At 41.5% G+C, this 27,609-nt stretch overlaps 1 long non-coding RNA gene across 1 annotated transcript in view; it reads left to right on the top strand.

Moving 5' to 3' along the window:
• The window catches only part of LOC134347554 (uncharacterized), a 58,996-nt gene that overhangs the window by 8,472 nt on the left and 22,915 nt on the right, over positions 1–27,609 (top strand). The window contains exon 2 of the long non-coding RNA XR_010018188.1: positions 25,148–25,285. This is a non-coding gene — a long non-coding RNA (uncharacterized LOC134347554). The remainder of the gene's footprint in view (positions 1–25,147; positions 25,286–27,609) is intronic.

Here is a 27,609-nt window from a genome sequence, read left to right as displayed (position 1 = left end):
CAGAATATGCTCCACCTATAACTCTCCTCTGCCTCTATGGATGAATTAATACTGAATCCACATAACCAACTGTCCCTGGATCCAATGTCTCCTACCCTTCTGAATAAGCCTACCATGGGGAAACTTATCAAATGCCTTACTAAAATCCACATACACCACATCCATTGCTCTACCATCATTAAAGTGCTTTGTAATATCCTCTAAGTCTCATGAGGTATGACTTGCCCCTCATAAAGCAATGCTGACTATCCTTAATCAGACCACGTTTCTCCAATTGCTGGTGTAAAACCCTGGTTAAGATTTCTACTGTTATGCTGTAGCTATTTTATTTTAGCAGTTTCTGCCAGAGCTCTGTGTCCTGCTGGTAGAATGTTCTGGTTTCGGCTAGAGATAAGAAGCCCTGCTGCTCAACTTAGGATTGTTGTGTCAGCCAGTCAGGATAGTGGAATTGGGAGGAAGTTCTCGAGAGCGGGCTGAAGAGAAATTTATGATGGACTGTAGTCTGGTTTAGGGTCTTTTTTTTGGCAGGAGCTGTGGAGAGAACAGGAGAGCAGATGCTGCAGAATGTCGCTGCAAGGAGAGTCCCCGTTGCACAAAGCGCTTTGTGCAGATGAATGGCTGCAAGGAGGAAGAGCCAATACTCCTGAGAGAGAACCCGTTCATTCGAGATGGATTTTGAACAAAGTTCAGAATGTGGTGTGCGCTTTCATGGGTCCAGTGCGTGAGTAAATGACAACTACAGGATGAGCTCCAAATTTATGCGCACATGGGATTGGTTTAACTGTAATGGGCCATCTTATTTTTTACTGTTTGATAAAACTGAAATTTGTAAATATACATTCTTTATAATTTTATGCGACCAACAATTGTGTATGGGCAGTATTTACACAGCATTCGCTCAATTCGAGACTTCATTAATTGGAACATCATGAATGTTCCTGTTTGGCTGAACCCCAAATCATACCGACCCTGGGCATATATTGTTTATGAAAGGTGGCCCTCTCACCGCTGAGTCACGTGGCTCTTTGCAGAGCTGGCTAATGTGCCAGGTTTGCTATAAGCCTGGTGAGGGGGCTACACTCGCAAATCCTGTCTCTATGAATCTTCTCTAATAGTTTGCCCACCACTGAGGTAAGACTCACTGGTCAATAACTGCCAGGATTATCCCTAATGTGTTTTCTTAAGGAGGGAATAACATTTGCCACCCTCAAATCATCTGATACTACTCTTATGGCCAGTGGGGATGCAATGAACATTTCTTTCCCTGTTTCCCATAGTAACCTGGGGTATATCCCATCCGGCCCTGGGGACTTATCTATCCTAATGTTTTTCAAAAGTCCCAGCTCATCCTGTTCCTTGCTGTACTCATGTACTAGCATATCAGTCTGTTTTACATCGTCTTCAGAAGCATCAGGGTCCCTTCCACTAGTGAATACTGAAGCAAAGTAATCATTAAGAACTTCCCTTAACCCCTTCGACTTCAGGCACATGTTTCATTTTCTATCCCTGATTGGTCCTACCCTCTCTCTAGTCATCCTCTTGTTCTTCACATATGTGTAGAACACATTGGAGTTTTCCGTAACCCTACTCACAAGGCCTTTCATGCCCTCTTCTACCTCTTCTAAGGCCATTCTTCAGCTTCTTCCTGGCTATCTTGCAAGTATGTAGAGCTCTGTCTGATACTTGCTTTCTAAACCTTAAGTAAGCTTCCTTCTCCTCTTGACAAGATGTTCCATATCTCTTGTTCCTTCACCCTACCATTCTTTCACTGCTCATTGGAACAAGCCTATCCAGAACCCCATGCAAGTGCTCCCTAAACAATGTCCATTTCCCGGAGTACAATCATTCCCAATTTATGCTCCCCAGTTCCTGCCTAATAGCATCATAATTCCTCCTCCCCCAATTAAACGCTTTTCTATATGGTCTTCTCCTGTTCCTGCCTAAGGTTATGGCAAAGGTCAGAGAGTTGTGGTCACTGTCTCTGAAGTGCTCACCCACCAAGAGATCTGTCACCTGACCAGGTTCATAGCCTAGTACCTGATCCAGTATGGTCTCTCCTCTAGTTGCTCTGTCTAAATATTGTGTCAGGGATCCTTCCTGCACACATCTAACAAATTCCATCTCATCTAAATCTTTTGCGCTAAGGAGGTGCCAATCAATATTAGGGAGATTAAAGTCACCATGAAACTAACCCTGCTATTTTTGCACCTTTCCCAATCTGTTCCTTCGTGTCTCTGTTGGAAGAGTCCCAATAAGTGATTGCTTCATTCTGTTTATGATTTCCACCTTCATTGACTCATTAGACAATTCCTCCATGACATCCTCCCTTTCTGTGGCTGATACTATCCCCGATTAGCAATGCCACTTCCCACAACTTTTACCTCCCTGCTTGTCCTTTTTGAAACATCTAAACCCCGGCACATTCAGTGGCCATTCTGCCCTTGTCACAGACAAGTATCTGTAATGGCCACAACTTTGTAGTTCCATGTACTGTCTCATGCTCTAAGTTCATCGCCCTCGCTCCTGATGCCTGTTGCGATAAATAGGCACAATTCAACCCATCTCACTGAGTTCAATTTTGCCCCGTCATCTGCCTATCCTACCACACAGCCTCTACACACTGTATCTACAGTATACCATCTGCCCATCCTCATCCCCACCCCCCGTCAAGCTAGTTTAAACCCTCCCCAACAGTTCTAGCAAACCTGTCCGCAAGTTTATTGGCCCCCCTCGAGCTCAGGGGCAGTACGTTTCTTTTGTACACGTCATACTCTCCCCAGAAGAGATCCCAATGATCCACAAAGCTGAAACCCTACCCCCTGCGCCAGTTTCTTAGCCACACATTCATATGCCAAGTCATCCTGTTCTTACCCTCACTGGCACGTGGCTCTGACAGCATCCAGAGATTACTACCCTGAGGTCCTGCTTTTCAGTTTTTTCCCTAGCTCTCTATGTTCTCTCTTCAGGACCTCATCGCATTTCCTACCTATGTTGTTGTTACCAATATGTCCCACTACTTGTGGCCGCTCAGTCTCTCCCTTTAGAACGCTGTGGACCTGATCTGATACGTCCCTGACCCTGGCACCTGGGAGGCAACAAATCATCTGGGCATCTCTTTCACATCCATGGAATCTCCTGTCTGCTCCTCGAATTATTGAATCCCCTTTCAGCACTGCACTCATCTTCTCCACACGTTCCCTTCTGAGCCACTGAGCCAGTTCAGTTCCAGAGACCTGTTTGCTGTAGCTTTCACCTGCAGCATCCCCCAAAAGTATCCAAAGTGATATACCTGTTTGGATACTATCATTGGGATACTCTGCACTGTCAATCTATTTCCTTTCTCTCTCTTGACAGTCACCCAGTTACCTGTCTCTTATAATTTAGGGGTGACTACCTTCCTGTAGCTCCTATCTATCACCTCCTCATTCTCCAAAATGGCCTCTAAGGAGCTGCACACAGATGAACTTCTCACAGATGTAGCAATCAGGAAGACTGGAGGTCTCCCAGATCTCCCATGTCTTGCATGAGGAGCACACCATTGACCTGGATCCATTCTCACTACTCAAGCTAGGCATTAATAAAGCAAAAAATTGATTTTTGACAGAAACCTCAACCTAGCCCCCATCTATTGTGCTGTAATCTCTTGAGCCAAAGCTTCGTTTCCTCATTCTAACTCTGTCCTGCTCCAACAATGGCTGCTCCCACAATCGCTGCTCCACTTAAACCTAATTTCTTTTCATTGGCCCTTGTCAAATACCAAATTGCTCATTCAATTTCGATCTCCACAGTAAGTCTTAACAGGCCCTGCTTGCTTTTTGCATCTGGCACTAAACTCCACAAGTTTATTCTAAGCTCTAGCGAATACAAGCCCAGAGTCTTCAAACCATCCTCACAGGTTAACCTTTTCATTTCCAGGATCATCAGGATCATTGCTGTAAACCCCTTCTGGACCGTCTGCAATGCCAGCAAACCCTTTCTTAAAAAAGGGTCCCAAAACTGCCCACAATACTCTGAATGTGGTCTGACCAACACCTTATATATTCTAGTCCTGAGGAAGTGAATGTTAACATTGGATTTGCTTTCCTTACTATTGACACAGACCTGCAAGTTAACCTTTAGGAAATCCTGCACTAGGACTCCCAAGTGCTTTTGCACCTCTGATTTCTGAATTTGCTCCCTATTTAGAAAATAGTCTACACCTTTATTCCTTCTAGCAAAGTGCATGATCCCTACACTGTATTCCATCTGCAACTCTTTGCCCATTTTTCTGAACAGTCCATGTCCTTCTGCAGACTCCCTGCTTCCTCAACACTACCTGCCCCTCCATCTATCTTTGTATCATCTGCAAACTTAGCCAAAACACCATCATTTCCATTATCCAGATCATTAACACGTAACGTAAAAAGTAGCAGATCCAACACCGATCCCTGAGGAGCACTGGCAATCATCTAGAAAAGGCCCCCTTTATTGCCACCTTTTGCCTTCTACCAATCAGCAAATCTACCCACGCTGGCAGCTTTCCTGTAGTACCATGTGTTCCTACCTTGTTAAGCAGCCCCATGTGTGGCATCTTGTCAACGGCCTTCTGAAAATCCAAGTAAACAACAATCAATGACTCTCCTTTGTCTATGCTGCTTGTTATTTCCTCAAAGAATCCCAACAAATTGGTCAGGCAAGATTTCTCCTTAAGGAAACCATGTTGACTACTACTATTTTATCATGCATCTCCTGAATCCTCACCCTTACCCACAGAAACCCGTGAACAAATGATCTAAGCTCTACAGATGAAATAAAAAAAGACCCATAGCTCCACTAAAAAATGGTCATCTGGATCTGCAAATTCTATAATCAAATCAGTAGTTAAAACATCAAATATCACAAAGAAATAAACATCACCCAACTTCTCATTACATTTAAGCCAAGCTCATGAATGACAATTTCAAATGCCTGCCGTGGCTGATAAAGAGAAAAAGCTTTTTCATTCATTTTTCCCTTCTTTCAAAATAACTTATTCTTCCTGGCAAATATATTGAATTTTATAAGTAAAATGATAACATGTTACTTACAATCATTGTAGAGCTCATTTTGCTTTGGGAAAAGGGTGAAATTCGATATATGAGGTTGATTTTGTCATTATAAATTATTTCAGAAGACCACAAGGACCTTCCATAATGCATTTCAAGAAAATAAATGGCTTCTAAATTAAGCTTCTGACATACATGAGAGAAACAGTAATCTTCCCTCTGTGAATTTTCTGCAACTAAAAGACTATTTACTCTGATTCAAAAATCAAGCCTATATAACATGATATTTGAAATTATGTTTTCTGTAGGTCAAACTGCCAAAAAGTCTTTATTGACTTTAATAAGTATTCCATCCTTTGCAAAATAATTTATGCAGTACATTTCACTCAGTATCAGGGGTACCTGAGGCAACTAGACACTGTATTATTTTTAGATGCAACAGAGTTTCACTTGTCATGAAATTGCTTAGATTGACTTTGATGGAGTTGCACCGAGATCTGTCTGTGTTTATGACAAAATGGTCAACCAGTGCAGAATAATGAAAGTTTTGAAGGACTTACTCACAAATTGGAGTACTGCAGCATTTCACTGCCCTTATTTCACATTTGTGTTCCACCATGGATAGAAATAGCAATTTAGCATATAGAAGAATTGTTAGCACATTTGGGGAAACTTAGAAATTGATCTACACATTTGAATCATTCAAATCATCTGATAGTGCCATCAACAAATGACCTTCGTGTTTGTAGAGTCATTCGCCAAGCTTGGAGGTTAGTTCACAAACCTTGTGTCACCCCAGTCGAGGTGACACAATCAATGCATAATTGAGTGTTGTTTCTGCTGAGTGCTTGCATTTATATTTGTCCGACTCATTGTTCTGATTGGTTGGCTGTCGAACTGGCTGCTAATCTCCACTAGGCCCCAGCCAACCGATTCCTGGGTGATCTCCGCTGGCATGTAACCCTGGTTAATGGTCACTGTGAGCGTTGGTTCCTCAGGGGTCTGTGGCTCACCTTTTGGCTCCAATCCCCCAGACGTACAGGTTTGTAAATTGTGTCCAGTTCAATATGCTTGTTAATAGATTCTTCTGTTGAGAACCAAGCTTCTAAGTATTTTCTTGATCGCTTGTTTTGTGCTTCTGCCAGCATTTTTGTATTTGCAGATGAACTTGCGTCCCTCTTCGTCTTCATTTACAGAGATGAGTGGCAGAGGGTTGTGTCTTCTTCTGGCTAGCTGATGTTCATATAGTCTTGTGGGTAGTTTTCTCCCCGTCTGTCCTACATGTTGTTGTTGTTGTTGTTAGTCCATTGTTGACGTTGAAGAGGACCTCGACACCATAATGATGGTGTCGAGACTAGCGCGTGATTTGGATTTAAGTGAGGGAGAGTTGCGCAGCGTCAGCCTCACTCTCTCTTCCCAATTCCCATCTGGATCCAGTGGCAAGACAGAGTCTAGACGGCTGGAGATGGGACCAGGCGCAGTGGATGACCAGGACGTCTTCTGTGTCTTGTCCTGCTCTGCACTTTCCACGACGCTTGCAGAGACCGCCTTCTTGACCGTTGGACCTTCCGCTGGTCTCGTCCACTCAGTCCGCCAGAGTCTGTCTTCACATGCTGGGATAGACAACTCCCTAACTCACCGAGGGTTAGACCCGTCGGCTACCCTCACCTGGTTTAGCCGGCTTGTCGAAGCCGTTGCCCGGGGTGTGGCCGCTGTCGCATGCAAACAGCTACGGGGAGCCACAGGTGAGAGCTGAGTGCCAGGTGGGGACCAAAGGTGGACTAACCTCCCTGAAAAGGACGCAGCATGTTCCCCCAACAGAGGTGCTACCTCTCCCTGACGCCCCATATACCCCATAGTGTTAGGAGCAGTCTCCATATTGGATATGGTATATTACATTTGTTTTCTCCCTGTGGCTGTTGGACCTTTGGGTCTCGAGACAAGTGTTCTGATGGTTGTACTGGGTTTGTGTGCTACCATTATTATATGTGGTTGGAGCAGTCTTACTCTCTCTTTGGAAATATTCCTGATGTATGGTAGAGTTAGCCTCTTTCTTGTCTGTTCAGTAGGAGTTAGGAAGCTTTTTCTCCAGATGAGACGCCTTCTAATGATATCACCTTGACTGGTGAGGAAATGTTTTGCAACCTAACCTCCAGATTCAATGAACAACCCTACAAACAAACAGCCAATGCAAGCTCCCAATTTTCTCGCAAACATCCAAAAATCTGCAGTCCTGCCGAAGGGTCTCAGCCCTAAACGTCAACTGCACTCTTTTCTTAGGTGCTGCCTGGCCTGCTGAGTCCCTCCAGCTTTTGGTGTGTGTTGTTGCCAATCTTCTCCTTCATTTCAAGTGACCTTTATGTTAAGCTCTTTGGTTCTGCCTGAAGAGTTCATGTGCTGGTTGCAAAGAGCAAGAGTGGACACCAGGAGCAGTTTATGATGTCTAGGGAGGAGATGGAACAGATGGTCATGAGGGAAAACGTAGCTGTAGTGTAGTAGGCTTCAGCAATCCCTCTGATGACTATTGGTTTAATTAGTCTGATCTGTGACTGATTATACCCTTGCCATTTAGGGCACTTTAGTGCCTTTATCAACTGGCAAAGAAAATGCTGCATCTTTGAATTTCATTTTAATGGTGCACATGGTTCTTACAATGCATAAAGACAACAGAAATTGGAAAAGGAATAGGTCATTTGACTTTTCATCCTGCTCCTCTGGTCAACAAGGTCTATTACCTCAAACATAATTTTCATCACTTTCCTTTATCTTTTAGTATCCAGTGACTTACTGACCTCTGTTCTGAAACCAATCAATAACTGAGTCTCCATTGTTTTATAGGATAGGAAATCCTAAGGATTCACCAATATTACTGAAGAAATTTCTCATCGTTTTAGTTCTGAAAGAACTACTGGTTATTTTGAGTCGGTGACCCACAGTTCTAGGATTCCTCAGAAAGGAGATGCAGCCTCCCAAATCTATGCTGTTGAGTCCTCAAAGAATTCTGTATTTTCGATAAGATCATCTCTTATACTTTTAAACCCTAGGAAATCCCAACCTAATATACTCAAGCAACACACACAAAACACTGGAGGAACTCAGCAGGCCAGGTAGCATCTATGGAAAAGTGTAAACAGTCGACATTTTGGGCCGAGAGGTCTGCTGAGTTCTTCCATCATTTTGTATGTGTTACTTGGATTTCCAGCTTCTGCAGATTTTCTCTTGTTTGTGATTGGCCTAATCTGCTCAACTGTTTTCACATGATAGATCTTCCATCCCAGGAGTCAGACTGGCACAGCTTCACTGCACTGCACCTCCAGCAAACAGAAACTTTTTGAAGTAAGGAGACCAAGATGATACTGTATACAGTTTTCCAGGTGTAGTATCAACAAAGTCTGATGTAATGATAAGAGTGTTTTAAGCTTGTACTCAGCCCCTCTAATATAAATAGTCAATATGCCATTTGTTTTCCTAATTGCCTCCTGCACCTTCATCTTAACTTTCATTGACTTGTGTACAAGGATTTGCAGGTGCCTTTGAACAACAAAATTTCTCAGCCATTCGCTGTTTGAAAAATTTTTTTAAATTCTTATTTTTCAATCAAAGTGAATAATCTCACATTTTTCCACATCTTCCTTCTGCCTTGTTGTTGCCTACTCATTCAACTTTCCTATATCCCTTTGAAGCCTGTTTGTTTCCAACTCACATAGTTTCATGTCATCAATAAACCTGGAAATGTGATTGCTGGTCCCTTCAGTTAAATAGTCAATCCAGGTTGTTGGGCTCAATGACCAATCCCTGCAGTATCCCACCAGATACATTCCAGAGACTTCTGTTGCCTAGTAACAGAAGATTTCTGTCTAAAAATTCACCCCCACTGGTAAATCTGAACATATTACAGTGAAAATGGTCAGATGTGTTTGACCTTGACAAAGTTTTGGAAATGAGTGGAACCAGCCTCAGAGGCAAAATACTGTACCAGACTCTATCTCCACTATAAAGTGTGCTTAAATTAACCAGCTATGACTATTTTTTTGAGCATCAAAGCTTTTGTGAAGTCTTAGATAGCTTTAGAAAGCAAAATAATCTCAGAACAACACATAAAATGTTAGAGGAATTTAGCAGATCATAAAAGAGCATATAAGAGGTGACATAGGATCAGAAGATGCAGAATCCTTGTGGGTAGGATTAAGAAACTGCAAGGGTAAAAAGATCCTGATTGGAGTTATATACAGGCCTCCAAACAATAACCAAGATGTGGACTACAAATTACAATGGAAGATAGAAGAGGCACATTTAAAGGGAAATGTTAAGATAGTCATGAGGGATTTCAATATTCAGGTAGATAGGGAAAATCAGTTTGGTGCTGGATCCCAAGAGAGAGAATTTATAGGCTGCCTACACCAGTGGTCCCCAACCTCCAGGCCGCGGACTGATACATTGTCGCGAAGAATGCAATGGTGCAGCGGTAGTCGGGACACACCCAGCACATATTTAAGAAAAAAGCCGAAATAAACAAGCTAATTAATTAGGTGCCACCCAGCACGTAAATGTCAGCCCAGATCAAGCTAGTTAATTAGCTTGTTTATTTCGGCTTTTTTCCTAAAGGTGTGCTGGGTGCCTTCTGACTACTGCTGCACCACTGCATTCTTCGCAGCAATGTATCGGTCCGCGGCCTGGAGGTTGGGGATCACTGGCCGACAAGATTGCTTTTTAGAGCAGCTTGTGGTTGAGCCCACGAGGGGATCAGCTATTCTGGATTGGGTGCTGTGTAATGAATGGGATCTGATTAAGGTAAAAGAGCCCTTAGGAGACAATAATCATAATAGAAGGGAAGGAGGCAGAAGAAAAGAAATTATAAGCCAGTTAACCTGACCTCAGTGGCTGGGGAGATGTTAGAGTTGATTGTTAAGGATGAGGTTTCTGGGTACTTCGAGGCACATGTTAAAATAAGCCAAAGTCAGCATGGTTTCTTTAATGGCAAATCTTGCCTGGCAAATCAGTTAGAATTCTCTGAGGACATAACAAGCAGCATGGACAAAGGAGAATCTGTTGATGTTGTGTACTTAGGTTTTCAGAAGGCTTTTGACAAGGTGCTGAAAATAAGGGTGTTTAACAAGACGAGAGCCCATGGCATTGCAAGAGAGATACAGGCATGGATAGAGCATTGGCTGATTGGCAGGAGGCAAGGATTGGGATTAAAGTGAGCCTTTTCTGATTATCTGCTGGTGTCTAGTGGTGTTCTGCAAGGGTTGGTATTACAACCGCTTCTTTTACATTGTATATCATTGATTTGGATGTCAGTATTGATGCTTTGTCACCAAGTTTGCGGATATACAAAGGTTAAGTGGAGGGGCAGGTTGTATTGAAAAAGTCTGCGGAAGGACTTGGATAGATTAGGAGAACTGATAAAGAAGTGGCAAATGGAATACAGTGTCGGGAAATGTATGGTCCTGTACTTTGGTAGGAGGAATAAAAACATACTTTATTTTCTAAATAGGAGAGAAGTGGACTTGGGAGTCCTTGTGCAGAATTCCCTAAAGGTTAGTTTTCAGGCTGAGTTGGTGTAAGGAAGCCAAATGCAATGTAAGCATTCTTTTCGAAATAACTAGAACATAAAAGCAAGGATGTAATGCTGAGGCTTTGTAAGGCACTGGAGAGGTCTTCCTTGAAGTATTGTGGGCAGTTTTGGGCCCCTTATTTAAGAAAGAATATACTGACATTGATGAAGGTTCAGAGGAGGTTCACGAGAATGATTCTGGGAATGAAAGGAGTGATTGATAGCTTTGGGTCTTTACTTGCTGAGAATGAGGGGGTTCTCATCAAAACCTATTGAATGTTGAAAGGCCTAGATACAGTGGATGTGGAAAGATTGTTTCCAATGGTGAGGGATTCTAAGTCCAGAGGGCACAGCCCCAGAATAAAGGGACTTCTATTTAGAACAGAGATGAGAAGGAATTTCTTTAGCCAGAGGGTGGTGAATCTGTGGAATTCGTTGCTACAGGTGACTGTGCAGGCCAGGTCATAGGGTATATTTAAGTTGGAGGTTGATAAGTTCTTAATTAGTCAGGTGTGAAAGGTTATGGGGAGAAGGCAGGGGAATTGATCAGCCATGATGAAATGGTAGAGCAGACTCGATGGGCCAAATGGCCTAATTCTGCCCCTATGTCTTATGGTCTTATGGCTCATCAGGCAGTGTCTATGGAAATGAATAAACGGTCGATGTTTCGGCTGAGAAACTTTATCAGGACTGCAGTGCTGATGGAGGGTCTTGGCCCAAGATGTCGACTGTTTATTCATTTCCATAGATGATGCCTGATCTGCTGATTTCCTCTAGTATTTTGTGTGTGTTACTCTGGATTTCCAGCATCTGCAGAATCTCTTGTGTTTATAATATCAGAACTCTACGTTAATCATATGGCATGGAATGAATTTTTATTAAGCACTGCAATAGGGACAAGAAGTAACAGCTGACAACAAATATTTCTGAAAGTGTTGCTTCCTCAGAATTTTGTTTTGTTTATTACAGACTGCTTGAAGCTAAACACAAATATAATTTCAGATTACTATTATCACATAGGAATTTGGAGAAACAAATTAACTTTTATTGATTATAATGCGTTTAACTGCAAAATGGTGCTGATGCTTTGCAAAAGTTTATCTAAGCTAAAAATGTTTCGTTGTAGATTTTCGTTTATATTCAGTGTCAGAAACATTTCGTTTAAGTGTCCAACAATAATCAGTCCGTGTTGATGGATTCCAGTTGCCCTGTTACTGTTTCTCCATTACCACAATGTTCTGGTGAAATTTTTCACCATGCTCGTCGCTGACAGTGCCAAAAATTGCAGGGAAGACGTCTAAATGGGAATGCAGAAAATGGTTCTTTAATGACATGTTGCACTTCATGGTTTTGTATGCTTGAAGCACATTGTTAACCACCTGCACATAATTTGGTGCTCTGCAGTTACCAAGAAAATTTTCAGCAATGTCTTTGAATGCCTTCCATGTGATTTTGTCTGGTCCCACGAGAAGTTCTTCAAGTTGCCTGTCATTGATGATTCGTGGACCAACAAAAATGCTTTCCATAATCTTGGTATCAGTTATTCTGACTTGAATTATGAATTGAAATCTCAAAATTTCATGATAGGGAAATTTCATGTGTCTAAACAGTCATGAATCCAAATTTTTCACCCAAGTTTCCTACTGCTAATGTCAAGCTCATTGGCCAGTAATTTCATGGTTTATTCTTAGAACTTCTCCTAAACAATGGGAGAACAATAGCTATCCTCCAATCCTTTGGCACCCCACCTGTGGCCCAGGATGTTTTAAATATCTCTGCTAGGGCCCCTGTAATATCTGCACAAGCCTCCCACAGGGTCCGAGGGAACTCATTGTCAGACCCTGAGGATTTATCCACTGTTATCTGCCTCAAGACAGCAAACAACACTTTCTCTGTAATCTGTATAGGCTCCATGACCTCACTGCTGCATTGCTCACATCTATAGACTCTATGTCCATCTCCTGATTAAATAGAGACACAAAAAAATCTGTTTAAGATATCCATCATCTCTTTTGGCTCCATGAATAGGTTACAACTCTGATCTTCCAGAGGACCAGTTTTGTCCTTTACTATCCTTTTGCTCTTAATATATCTGTGAAGCCCTTAAGATTCTCCTTCAGCTTGTCTGCTAGAGCAAACTAATGTCTTCTTTTAGTCCTCCTGATTTCCTTCTTAAGTGTTCTCGTGCATTTCTTATACTCCTCAAATACATCATTTGTTCCTGCCTGCCTATACCGGCTACGCACCATCTTTTATTTAACCAGGGCCTCAATATCCCTTGAAAACCAAGGCTCCCTACACTTGTTACCTTTACCTTTTATCCTGACAGGCACATACAAGCTTTGCACTCTCAGTATTTCAATTTTGACGGCCTCCCACTTACCAGGTACACCTTTACCAGAAAACAGCCTGCATCTGCCACGTTGATATGCCTTTGTAGATTATAGGAATTGTATGTGTGTTGGCACGTGGCCAAGTGGTTAAGGCATTGGACTAGTGATCTGAAGGTTGTGAGTTCGAGCCTCAGTCGAGGCAGCGTGTTATGTCCTTGAGCAAGGCACTTAACTACACATTGCTCCTACTCACTTATAGCCCAGCATCTGTGCTTGGTGCAGTATGGACAAGACAACATGTGTGTTTTGGAAATCCTTTGCGTTTTAGAAATGGTTTGTAATTTGGAAATCTTTTTCAATGTAAAAATCCTCTGAGAGTTTTAAACATGTTTTAAGAGTTTGGTCTGCATCTCTAAAAATAAATAGACTGGTCTAAACAATTTTGTTAGCTGGAAGTATGTCCTTCATGTTAGGGAGAGAGGATCCACCACTCAAACTGTGGGTACTGGCAGCTAAACTTGCCATGAAGGATAAACAGGGAAGTGAACTCGTTTCTGAGGAATAGGCTGTTACAACATAACCTCCTTTTAGTCAGTGTACCTGTTGCTATCTATATTGGATAGGGCTTAATGTCTTCGTTTGTGTTTAAAACATCACAGTCAGCAAACCCAATATCATCACACAGGGTGCAGTAGAATATCAAATTGCTGGGCTGGCTGGTGGCGCAACGACATCGGCGCCGAACCCGGGAGCGGAGGTTCCTGGGTTCGAAACTAAGTCGGGTCCGCTCCCGAGTACGCTTTCCATCCGTGCTGGGTTGAGTATCAAGATCGCAACTCGACCTCGTAAAATAAAGGGAAAATACTGCCAAAGTGTCTGTGTGAGGAGCGGCGTGTCTCACAGTCTCTCTCTCTCTCTCTCTCTCTCACTCCGCGCCTTGTAAAAAAGCCATGAGGAAGACATCATCACGGGCGCACGCACGGACTCGCAGACACACACGCACAGACGCGTACACACGCACATGCAGATGCACACGTACAGATTCGCACGCAGGCAGACGCCAAAAAATAAGAATATCAAACTGCTGTATGACAAGCTTACATGCTGCTCATCATGTCTGTGGATACCTGTTCAAGGGGATTGCACGGCATTACAAGCCAGCAATCTGTACTCCAGCTCCTGGTGCCAGTGGCTCAGTGGAGCACAAAACACCTCTCTCAGGCTGGCAACATCTCCGATTTCAGTGCTACCACCTGCCAGTGCCTTTGCTGTCAGCCAACTAGACCAAACTGCTGCTGCTCCTCACCCAAGATTATCCTCCAAGGACCAACTGTCTGCTCTCCAGTGAAAGGCAGGAGTTTTCATGAGTCACTCTGGTGAGGGCTTGAATCATGCATCAAATAAATGCACAAGGTTATCTGCGGATGCTTTGGTGGTATTTAGATGGTTTTATCAGCAAATTTGCTTTGCAGTGTTCACTTCCCATTGGCTTTTATTGTGACGTTTATATTTAAGCAGAGACTGTGATGGTCACTAACAGAGGAAACGGCAGGTGAGGCAGCAGGTGGACGGATAACTGAGATGATGTTTTTCAGTAGTTTAGTCAGATGGAGCCATTTTATATGCAGCTGAGGCAGAAATGAGTTGATGGGGTTGTCTTTTGATTCTCTTTCTCCAACTCTTCCTCTTGCCTCTACTCACTTTTGGCAGGGAGCAAAGGCTGATCCCACCCAGCGAGGAGGTCATTCACCATTGTGTGGACCCTAAGGAATCTTGACGCTCCCTCTGCTGAACACTACAGGGCTCCTGCAGAGAGGATCTAGTAAGAAATGCATAGTTTAAGTACGCCAAGAAACTGCTCCGATACAGTTTGTGTGGCAGCTTGCCTGCCTCTATGCAAGATGAATAATGCATCGCTTATATATCAGAGAAAATTTTCAAGCCTTGCCCTCCCCCCTTTGATTTGTTAATTTGGCTCAAATTCAAGAGGCAAATAGACTCTCATAGAATGAAGGCAAATGTCAGGATACTGGCCATGAACTACATGATGCACAGTTTGTGGCACACACTACCTAGCCATTGAAACACAAATGACTGTAGTATATCACAGAGCCTACAGCAGTACCCACTCAGTGATATTCATGTATTCAATGCACCTTGCAGTATGGGGAAACGTGCAGTTCTCCTGAAGCTGCGTCTGTGCGTATTTTGTATTATATTGCAATACTTTGAAAGCATATTGACTGGCTGCATCGCAACCTTGAACAGAAAATCCTACAAAGTGTAGTAGACACGGCTCAGTCCATCACAGGTAATGCCCTCCCCACCACTGAGCTCATCTACACCAAGCATTGTCACAGGGAAGTAGCATCCGTCGTCAGAGACCCCCAGCACCCTGGCAATAGTCTCTTCTCACTGCTGCCATCAGTAAGAACGTACAGGAGCCTCAGGCCTCACACCACCAGGTTCAGGAACAGTTATCACCCCTTCAACCATCAGGCTCTTAAACCAGCGGGGACAACTTCACTCTCCCCATCATTGAAATATTCCCACATCCTATGGACTCACTTTCAGGGACTCTTTATCTTATGTTCTTCATATATATCCTGCTTATTTACTTTTTATTGTTATTACTTTCTTTTTGTATTTGCAGTTTATTGTCTTTTGCACACTGGTTCAACACCCAGGTTGGTGCGGTCTTCCATTGATTCTATTATGGATTTATTGAGTATGCCCGCAAGAAAATGAATCTCAGGGTTGTACATGGTGACATCTATGCACTTTGATAATAAATTTACTTTGAACTTTGAAATTTGAATGGAGCATATTTAACTCTTTGGGAATAAATGGACCATTTCCTATTACTCTAGGTTACAGTAGGCAGCCAACTGTGATGCATTAAAAATAACTCCATCTCCCTCCTAGGAGCACAGCACTTTTACAGTCTACTGCAGCCATAGTGTCTTAAATGCCTCTGGCAAAGGGATTCCTCACCTGTTCTAAGATTGGAATTGCATCTGGACCATGTTTGGATGAGGGTGTCTCACTTGCCCTTTGACACAGAATTGGTCCCAAACACTTTGATTGCTATAGCTTCCCCCCTCCACTTTAGCATCTATAAATATATATAGTTTCTGTTGATATTTAAGCTCCATCAGCTCTTCCAATTACTAAGCAATGCTGCCTTGCCTCGTTTTCCAAAATACACAGTCTAACTAAACAAAAGTTTTTACAACCTGCTGTTTCATTAATCACTGTGAAAAGTATAATCAGCAAAACCTCAGCACATTCTCTACAACATGAGTGATGACATCCTAATTCCTTTGCCAGACCACATATTACACTGCAGTAAGTCAACATTTCTGATAGAATAAGGCAAATTTGGGTTAATACCCTCACAACACCTCATACATTTTTTCCTGCATTTATGCTTTTGAGGAACATAAGAATTTCTGGACAAAGGTAGACGGATGCCTGTCTAGTTTACATTCCAGTCCTTTGGTATATTGATAGTAGAATTGCTGACTAATCGTGACAATCAATCTCTATCAAATGGTATTGAACTGATTCAGAAATAACAGGAAAGGAACTCCAGTGGAGGGGAGCTGTGGGAACCATACATTGAAAGTCACCTTCCTCTTCTCAAGCATACCACACTTACCATGTTACAGTATTGCTCAACTAAATCTTATGCTGCATCCTAGAATGTAACTAATGACTGATTACTCCATTATAGCACTTAAGGGGAATTTCCTGATGGAGATGGTAAATGTTCAGTTCCCTTTTGTTTCTATGTACATTTGCACTGTTTTCAACTCCTCTAAATCTCAGTCATTAATGTGATTCTTCAAAACATGCCACTGTGTTTTCCATTTGCATAGGGTATGCTGTTTCAACTAGGGGTGGGGTTGGGGGGGAATAGCAAAATTGGATTACCAAAGTTCACCAATGATGAAAATCATACCTTCCATTTAGGCTCACCCCTGGAGTCACAGCATCTCAATGTGGAACATTTATGAAGAACTGCTTGAAATTCAGTAATTTGAACTTCTGTGTGGTGTTCTCCCTGTGATGAGTTAGTCAAAGCCTCCCTGAAAAGCTTCCCGTAAAGATAGCACAATCCACTCATCAGTCATCAGCTGTAGCCCTTCGACAGTCATACTAGCTAATCATTTCTTGGCTGACCCTGCCATTGCACTTTCAGATAGTCATAGCTTTATAAAGATTGCCATCCAGTGTTTTAGTTCCACTTGGTTACAGAACTGCCAAAGGATATTTAGATAAGGTACCAATGGAATGAAAAAGGGTCAATGCAGTGGAAAATTATGTCAGGACCGAGTTCAGTGAAGCAAAATTGACACCATTTTTATATAGAATTATGCGGCTGTGTTTGTATTTGGGTATTATATAATAGTAGTGTCAGCTACATTACATGTGCAGGTGTGCTTGAGACACTTTATTTTTATAATGAGAGAGTGTAAGCAAAATTTTAATATTTAGCAGATAAAGTTTAGCTTTTCTTGAACAATGCCAATTTCAAAGGTCTAATTCTATGCAGACATGGGAACGTTTTATTGTATTTGTAATTTTATGCTGCGTAATTAAAGATTTCAAAACTAAATAATTTTAATTCTGCTCCCTTTCTTTATTATTCACTCCCTTATTACTTTGTTATTTTTTTACAGTATTTTAAGAGAAAATGTACTAACTTTTGCATTATTTAGTTTTAAAGGCTGAATCATTTTTCTTGTTTTGTCAATCATTCATTTTGTGGTATGGTTTGTAAGAAACTGGAATGTTGAAAACATGAGAAATGAAGGTAGGAGGGGACTATTTAGTTCCTTGTGTCATTTTCATCATCCATTAAGTTCATGTTGGACTATTTATTTTAATGCCATGCCTAGCACATACCAAACATCTCATGATTCACTAATGTACCAAAATTGATCGGTCTTGAATGGATTGTGCCTTCATTATTGTTTGGGCTAAGAGATTACAAGATTCATCTTTGTCAAGAAATCAAAATGTTTTAATGGTGTCAACCTGACATTCCTCAAAGTTCAAGAGAGCGGAGACCCATATTAGCTAATCTCTCCTCATGGGTCAAGCCTGGCATATAAAAGCAAGGATGTAATGCTGCCTTATAAGGCAGGGGTCCCCAACCTTTTTTGCACCGCGGACTGGTTTAATATTGACAATATTCTTGTGGACCGGTCGACCGGGGGGGTGTTCAAGTAGGGTTAAACTCACCTCAACATGTCTTTTACAGTTAGGGTTGCCAACTTTCTCACTCCCAAATAAGGGACAAAAGTAGCAGTCAAATCCCAGGAAAGACTACCATGACCATGAAGCCTTGCGCGGGCACCTGTGTGCGCATGTGCGTACATGCTGATATTTCTCCCCCCCACAAATCGGTTTTGCCTTCATCTTCCCGACTATACTGTACATACATTATTTCTACTTCATATAGGCTGTGTATTTATCATATCATTCCTACTTTTACTATATGTTAGTGTTATTTTAGGTTTTATGTGTTATTTGGCATGATCTGGTAGGTTATTTTTGGGGTCTGGGAACACTCAAAAAATTTTCCCATATAAATTAATAGTAATTGCTTCTTCATTTCACACCATTTTGGCATGAAAGGTTTCATAGGAACGCTCTACCTTAGCAGGGGAGATACGGGACAAACCAATTTAGCCCAATATACGGGATGTCCCGGCAAGTACGGGACAGTTGGCAACCCTATTTTCAAGTTCAACAGTGCGTGACAGGGAATGAGGAAAGATGCAGCTGACTCATATCGTTTCTTCACGGTCCGGTAGCACATGCTTTGCGGCCCGGTGGTCGGGGACCGCTGTTATAAGGCATTGGTCAGGTTGCACTTGGAGTATTATGAGTAGCTTTGGGCCCCTTATCTAAGAAAGGATTTGGTGGCATTGGTGAGGATCCAGAGGAGGTTCACAAGAATAATCCTGGGAATGAAAGAATTAATTTATGAGGGGAATTTGATGGCTCCTGAAGAATGGAGGAGGGGGTTTCTCATTGAAACCTATCAAATATTGGAATGCCTGTACAGAGTGGATGTTGGGAAGATGTTTTCAATAGTGGGAGAGCTAGGACCAGAGGGGACATCCTCATAATACAAGGACACCCCTTTAGAACAGAGATGAGGAATTTCTTTAACCAGACGGTGGTGAATACGTGGAATTAATTGCCACAAACAACTGTGGAGGCTAAATAATTGTGTATATTTAGAGCAGATTTGAAAGGTTATGGTGAGAAGCCAGGAGAATGGGGTTATGAGGGATAATAAATCAGCCATAATCAAATGGTGGAGCAGACTCTATGGATCCAATGGCCCAATTCTGCTCTATATGTCGTATGGTCTTGTCTTTTGGTGAACTTTCCATGAATTCCTTTAATTGAAAATATATTGTTCCTTAGGTAAGGAAACCAGAGCTGCATATGATATTCCAGAATGAGTCTTACTAGGATCTTATATAATTGAGCACAAATGCTTATTTTTTCCTTTGTGATAATAGCCAACATGGTTATTGCTTATATCGTCTGAAAGATAATTTTCAATGATATGTATACAACAACATTCAGGTATCTCTGGTCACATTTCAATCTCACACTATTTATAAAACTTCTCTTTGTTTCGATCCTCTTGCAACAAAATAGCTGAACACATATCTTCTAAATTATATTTGATCTGCGACATCCTAACCATTCACCTTGCCTGTCTGTATCCCACTGAAGTTTCTCTGCATGCTCTAAGTCCCCACTGTCATCCACTTAGTATCTTCAGCCAACTTGGATGTATTACACTTGATCCCTTCATCCAACTCATTGATAATGGTCTTTAAATAGCTAGGGCTGTAGCAATGATCCCAATGGTACTCTACAAATCACAGCCAAGCTGAAAATGCCCCATTTATTACTAGTTTGTTTTCTGTACATTAACCAATCCATGTCAATATATTACTCTCAATTCTCTGCACTGTAATTTTCTCCAGTAAGCTCTTGTGTGGTACTTTATTAAAGGCTTTCTGTAACTCCAAATGCATCACAAGCATTGGTCATTTCTTTTCTAGTTTTCTTGCTACAACTTCAAAAAGCTCGATCAGATTTGTGGAATACAATTTCACCTTCATAAATCCATCAAATTAATTCCTAAGTGCCCTTTTATCACTTTCCTAACAATAGATTCCAGCACCTTCCTACCTACTGATATTAGACTGACTGAATTGTTGAGGCACAAGAGACTATGGATACTAGAATATGGAGCAACAAATAATCTGCTAGTGTACTGATGCAGGGTCTCAACACAAAACATCGAGAAATCCTCTTCCCCACAGACACTACTCAATCCACTGAGTTCCAGCAGCACATTGTTTGTTGACTGAACACAGTTCTCTCTTTTTTTTCTCTCTCTCTTTCCCTTACTAAGTAGTTGGGTCACATTTGCCACTTTTAAATCTGTGGGAACGATTTTTGGATCTATGGAATTTTGGAAGACTACAACCAGTGAATCTACTATCCCTGTCACCACCCCCTTCAAAACCATAAGTATCAGGTCATCAGAATGGCTTCTCCAGTACTATTAGTTCCCTAATGCTGATTTTGTTACATTCCTCGTTGACGAAACAATTGTGTTTCTCCTGTATTGCTGGGAGGTTTTTGGTGTCTACTTCCACAAAACCAGAAAATAGTTGTTTGAAGTTTTCTGCTGAATTCCTCATTCTTCAGTATAACTTCATCCATCTCAGGGGAGACTTACTCTGAAAGCTAGGTCGTAACTTTATTTCAGTCAATTAAAGTGTATGGAAGTGTAAAGTTTGATGGAAATAACCTGACCAATTTCCTCATGTCAAGCAGACACTCAAGATTCTTTGGTCACAGTGCTGAGCACGCAGTTCTGCATGGTTGTGACAGCTTATTCACACCTTGCTGGAAGCCTTTGTTTATGATTGTGATATTGTGGTATTATTAGAAGATATTTGGCACAGAGCATATGAAATCATGGATGCGAATTCTGTAAAAATCAGGCATGCTTTCAGTCCTGCAGCTTACAAGAGTAGGGCGTCTTTTAATGTCTATGCTGTATTGCTTGCTACAAACAGCCTGAGCCTTTGTTGGACTAAAAAACCTGGTACACAAGGTCATCACTGAGAATAGGGAACTGGAATGGTACCACATTTCCTGGAAGACATTTCAGGCTCATCATTGTTAAAACCATAATTGCTATTCTAGTGGCTGTACTGAAAATGTCAACGCACCTGTTTCACTCTGTGGGGTGGATTTGTTCACCTCACACTGCCCCATTTCATAAAGCTAGAATGAATATGATTAATTCTTGGTTCTGGCTTTTAGCTTTATACTGTTTCAAACCAGTCTATTTTGGGTTGTATGTTAATTCTTTTGTAACATTAACTATTAACACATACACCTTCTGGAATATCAGGTGGGTACCTCAAAAAGAATTGTATATATTATACATTATGTGCATTGAATTGCCATGGAATTATTGCCTGACTGTGAACTGGCATTCCCTGTGAGTTATGTTGTTTAACTGGCATTTAATTTACTGGCTATCCTCTGTTATCTTAGACAGGAGGCTGATGGAAATTACAGATAATAAAGAAAATGCCTTAAGCCATGACCCTGTGTGCATACTACAAAATGAATGCTGCTAGTTACATTGAATATCTATTTTTCTCACCTAACTCATGCACAGTTCAGCAAGAAATGCAGGAGACAGAGAAGCAGCACTCTGATAAAACGTCTGAACAGTGGCACAATTTGAATCGATGTATGTTTAGTCCTGTAGTTGATCGCCTTTTATACTTGGAAAGATTTCTTTATTGGCAGCTGGTAGACAGGATGGTGCAAAAGAAATGAAACTGAAATAGCATCTGCAAAGAAATAGTGTAATAGACCTTAGATCACCAGGACAAATTGATCCTAAAACCCTCATCAGTAGTGCATAGTCTAAAGCAGGCAGCACACCATCCAGAAACCTTATTCTCACTGATCAATACATGTGGACAGGGAGATTTTAACCCCTGGGCCTTATGTACAAGCCCTGACGTTGATCTCAGCCTCCTGCATTTAGAATTCATAACCATTTGAGTTTCTAGACTGAAACTTTAAAACTGTTAAGTTCTGTAAAAATGGCTGGTAGATCCCAATGACATCACCAGGATGCAACTTTCTTACTTAAATAACACCCTCTCTCATCAAGCCATGGGTGACCAACAAAAACCTGAATGGTGAAAAATAACTCTCTGAGGTAATAATGATCTTTATGATAGTCTCTTTGCAACACACATAAAAGACGAAGGGTCTCAGCCCGAAACGTTGACTGTACCTCTTCATAGAGATGCTGCCTGACCTGCTGCGTTCACCAGCAACTTTTATGTGTGTTGCTTGAAATTTCAGCATCTGCAGATTTCCTCGTGTTTGCATGATAGTCTCTTTGATTGTTTTGTGTTTTAGTTTTACCCCATAGCCTAACCAGTGAATTCAAAGTGTGGCAAAAAAATCTGACAAAAGCAGTTTCATTCCTTAATTATATGTCCCTTGTTTTAAGTTAACGATCTATTGCATACTAATAGTCTCTGAGACTTCGACAGCGTTGCTGTTTTGTGTGCGTGCCTCAGCTTATTACTTCTTTGAAGAGAAATGATTAGCATTGCAGTTTCTGTTCACAATCAATGTGCACACATCTGTGACTTCCAGCAGGGAGTAACACAGACCTGAAGTAGTGGCAGTTATTTTACTCTTTCTTGCTGAGGGCCATTGAAACTAACCACGTTACTCCCACTGGCTGAGATTAGTTTGCTCAGCACCTAACATTGATTGATGATGTAAACACAAAATAATCTGCAGATGCTGGGGTCAAAGCAACACTCACAACACGCTGGAGGAACTCAGCAGGTCGGGCAGCATCCGTGGAAAAGATCGGTCGACGTTTCGGGCCGGAACCCTTCGTCAGGATTGATGATGATTCCTTTGTGGCTTTCTGTCCTGGAATCACAACACATGCTGTATTTACTCACTGAATAAAATTTAACTATTGTATTTCATGTACAGATTTTTGGAGCTATCAATACAGTAGAGAAAAAGCCCACCAAACCTATGCAAATTTTCAACTGCCGATTTACACTAATCGTATATTAATCTTATTCTCTCTAAATTGTATCAACTCCCCTGTTCTGCCATTCATCTACACACTTTAGGCAATTCACTGTGGCCTGCTAACCTACCTATCTGAGCGGTTTGGGGATGTGGGATGAAATTGGAGCACACAGAGGAAAGCCACATGGTTGCAGGGAGAACATGAAAACTCCACACAGGCAGCACCCAAGATCGAGATTGAATTTAGGTCTCTGATGCTGTGAGGCAGCAGCTCTACTCGCTGTGTCACAGAGCTGGATTCATCAGGGATACTGTACTTTTCTGGGCCTGATTTTGTTCAGTTTCATCTGTAATTTCTTCAAGAAGACCTTAAGTGGTAATAGTTTATTTTTACACTAGAGAACGCAGCTTATTTACATTTTAGGTCCTTACAATCCTGAGACAGTGGGCTGTGACATTGTTGGAAAGCAAATTCTTCATTTGACTTTTGTCCAATCAGAACACAGATAAATACACATAAAGATACACAGATAGCAATATTTCCATTGCTAGTGATACAAACAAGTGATCTTTTTTAAAGTAATTCCTTCTATCAGATTTTTATATTTTCAACCGTAATTTGCAAAGAATTTATCATTACATATTTCATGATCAATCTAATCCAGTGGTCAGGTTTTAGAACCTCTCGTCATCTTCGTCGGTTTTGGTGTTAGGTGAATTTTTTGAATCAATGGTGATCCCGTTTCTTTGCTGGACTTGCTTCAATTTGGTCCTTCAGTTCCGATAGTTTACATTGGATCCAATTTGACCAAAACTTTGTGATTAAGTGATCACATATTTAAAAGGTTCATCTCTAACAGAGGTCATTTGATCTACACAACGCTTTAGATGTTGTCACTAATTCAAACCAAATGTCCCTTAACTCTGCAACCCCCGTTTATGGTTACTCCCACACATTTGTGCAAGGTTGAATTGCTACATTACTGAAGATCACAAACTCCTTCTTGCATGGAATGGCATTCTTTCTGTTTAGTGATGTGGTGATGATTTTGACTCAACTACTTCTGTTAGAAGCCATATTTGGTTGAACAGATCTCACTCTTCTCCTCTTCAAGAATTCTGCAGGTTTATACTCTGTGGTAGTCTGCCAAGTTGTTCTGTGCTACAGCAAGTAATTGTCTATGTTGTTACTTCATGCAGAGTTTTGAAAAATCATATAATGCTTCTATAGAGAGCTTCTTTAACTATTCTATTCAGACAACCTCTCAGTTATTCCATTTGAAGCTGGATGATATGACGGAATAAAAGTATGATTCATGCAATTTTGTTTCAGAAGGTATACAAATGGAGTAGATAGAAACTGTCAGAAACAAGCGCTCATGAAAACTGTAGCACACTCGTTTAAACCTCAACTTATTGAAAGTGGTAAATAAGCTCATGAGTCTCATGACAATCCATTATCGACCTTTGCCACAAAATTGCCATTCTCTTCATCACAAAAGCTTCTACATACTTCCTGTAAACATCTCATAGGCCATGACCAAAACTGCAACCGAGTTTCTGGTGGTTTCCAAATTATTGATACAGATTGTGAACAGCTGGGGAGCCAGCAGTAATTCCTGCAGCACCTGGCTAATGATACCCTCCCAACCCAAGAAAAAAATGATTTTTTTTTAACCTTTCTAATTTTCTCTATGGTAACCACATTAGCTTTTACCTTCTTGTATATCCATGGAAGTTGCCAGAGTCTGTTTTTGTGTTGCATGGTAGATTACACTCATAGGCTTCAATGTCTTGGTCCTCCTTTGCTGAGTTCCAAAATTTTTCCAATCTACTGCTCTCTTTTGCAACATAGAAACATAGAAAACCTACAGCACAATACAGGCCCTTCGGCCCACAATGCTGTGCCGAACATGTACTTACTTTAGAAATTACCTCTGGTTACCCATAGCCCTCTATTTTTCTAAGCTCCATGTACCTATGCAGGAGTCTCTTAAAAGACCTCATTGTATCCGCATCATAACATCATGAGCCTTTTCATTTGATCTAGTTTTTTTTAAACTTACCTTGTTAACAACAAACAACAGGAATTCTGCAGATGCTGGAAATTCAAGCAACATACATCAAAGTTGCTGGTGAACGCAGCAGGCCAAGCAGCATCTATAGGAAGAGGCGCAGTCGACGTTTCAGGCCGAGACCCTTCGTCAGGACTAACTGAAGGAAGAGTGAGTAAGGGATTTGAAAGCTGGAGGGGGAGGGGGAGATGCAAAATGATAGGAGAAGACAGGAGGGGGAGGGATAGAGCCGAGAGCTGGACAGGTGATAGGCAAAAGGGGATACGAGAGGATCATGGGACAGGAGGTCCGGGAAGAAAGACGGGGGGGGGTTGACCCAGAGGATGGGCAAGAGGTATATTCAGAGGGACAGAGGGAGAAAAAGGAGAGTGAGAGAAAGAATGTGTGCATAAAAATGAGTAACAGCTGGGGTACGAGGGGGAGGTGGGGCCTAGCGGAAGTTAGAGAAGTCAATGTTCATGCCATCAGGTTGGAGGCTACCCAGACGGAATATAAGGTGTTGTTCCTCCAACCTGAGTGTGGCTTCATCTTTACAGTAGAGGAGGCCGTGGATAGACATGTCAGAATGGGAATGGGATGTGGAATTAAAATGTGTGGCCACTGGGAGATCCTGCTTTCTCTGGCGGACAGAGCGTAGATGTTCAGCAAAGCGGTCTCCCAGTCTGCGTCGGGTCTCACCAATATATAAAAGGCCACATCGGGAGCACCGGACGCAGTATATCACCCCAGTCAACTCACAGGTGAAGTGATGCCTCACCTGGAAGGACTGTTTGGGGCCCTGAATGGTGGTAAGGGAGGAAGTGTAAGGGCATGTGTAGCACTTGTTCCGCTTACACGGATAAGTGCCAGGAGGGAGATCAGTGGGGAGGGATGGGGGGGACGAATGGACAAGGGAGTTGTGTAGGGAGCGATCCCTGCGGAATGCAGAGAGAGGGGGGGAGGGAAAGATGTGCTTAGTGGTGGGATCCCGTTGGAGGTGGCGGAAGTTACGGAGAATAATATGTTGGACCCGGAGGCTGGTGGGGTGGTAGGTGAGGACCAGGGGAACCCTATTCCTAGTGGGGTGGTGGGAGGATGGAGTGAGAGCAGATGTACGTGAAATGGGGGAGATGCGTTTAAGAGCAGAGTTGATAGTGGAGGAAGGGAAGCCCCTTTCTTTAAAAAATGAAGACATCTCCCTCGTCCTAGAATGAAAAGCCTCATCCTGAGAGCAGATGCGGCGGAGACGGACAGTTATCTGAGGTTTTCCTATTTTTGTGCTTTAAAAGGATATACATTTATATGGACTTTTTAATGTTGTACATGTCTTAATTACAGTCATATCATCTAAAGTAGTTTCTCAGTTGAACATATTCAAAGGATGCTTTATATCTTTGCATTTTTTAATTTATATTTAAGAATTAATATAAAATTCTACCATATTATGAACACTCTTGCCAAAAGTTACTAAAATATAAGATTATTGATTACCCCTTTCTCATTGCTTAAGGCCAAATCTAACATAACCTGCCCCTTTTTTGAAGCAATAACCCACAGAATCATTTTATATACCATCCTCCACGTGTTTACTACTTTGAGTTGCTGAATTTTTATGTAAACCCGTAATTACTGTATTACACTTGTCAAATGCACCTATAATATCCTGATTCACAATAAACTATATTCATTACTATTTGAGGGCCTACTGACAAATGACACCAATATTTCTAACCTGTTTCTTTGTTCCCCTCTAAAAAATTCTATTTTTTGATTTCTAAGCAAGATACCTTCTGTCTGGTGTCTGTTATCCCATCTTTTGTATTGGGGCTATGCTTCTGCTTTTCCATTTTTCCTATCTCTTCTAAAAGTTAGATTTCCTGCAATATAATATTCTAGATGTTGGGTATGTGGATGGTCTGGTCTGTCTAATTGACAGGGGATGTTGGACTGAAAAAAGACTCATTGCCCATTTCATGACCCTAAATCATTAAGTCGTCCTTTCTCTTCAACTCTTTAGATTTCCTCACACCTGAATCCTCTGTCCCGATTACCAACTATGACATTGGGAGGAATACTCTAATAACTGGCATACAAACTGTGCAGACATATAATTTCCTGCTACCAGCAACGTTACTTGGAAAAGCTGGGAGCTTGTTCAAAATATTATCCCTACACAGACTGAAAAGCTAATGCATCTCTTGGCTGATTTTCATATTAACCATTTTTTGCCCAAATAAATTTAAAACAAAAACACCCTAAAATTAAGTCTAAAATAATAAAACTTAAAAGTTTAATCTCTAAGGATTATTCATAATTTGAAAAGATATAGATCATTTTTCTCATTATTTGCTTCATTTTTCTGAAAGCCTAATGGTTAGGAATTTGTTTTATTGTACTTTCTTGCAGTTACGTAGGTACTCTGCTATGTCAGTCATCCAAGGATACTCAAATAGAACTATTATTAGGGATTGTGCACTGTAATTTTACATAACATC

Source organism: Mobula hypostoma, chromosome 6, assembly GCF_963921235.1.
Source record: "Mobula hypostoma chromosome 6, sMobHyp1.1, whole genome shotgun sequence".
Classification (NCBI taxonomy): domain Eukaryota; kingdom Metazoa; phylum Chordata; class Chondrichthyes; order Myliobatiformes; family Myliobatidae; genus Mobula; species Mobula hypostoma.
This window is presented reverse-complemented; position numbering and strand designations above follow the sequence as displayed.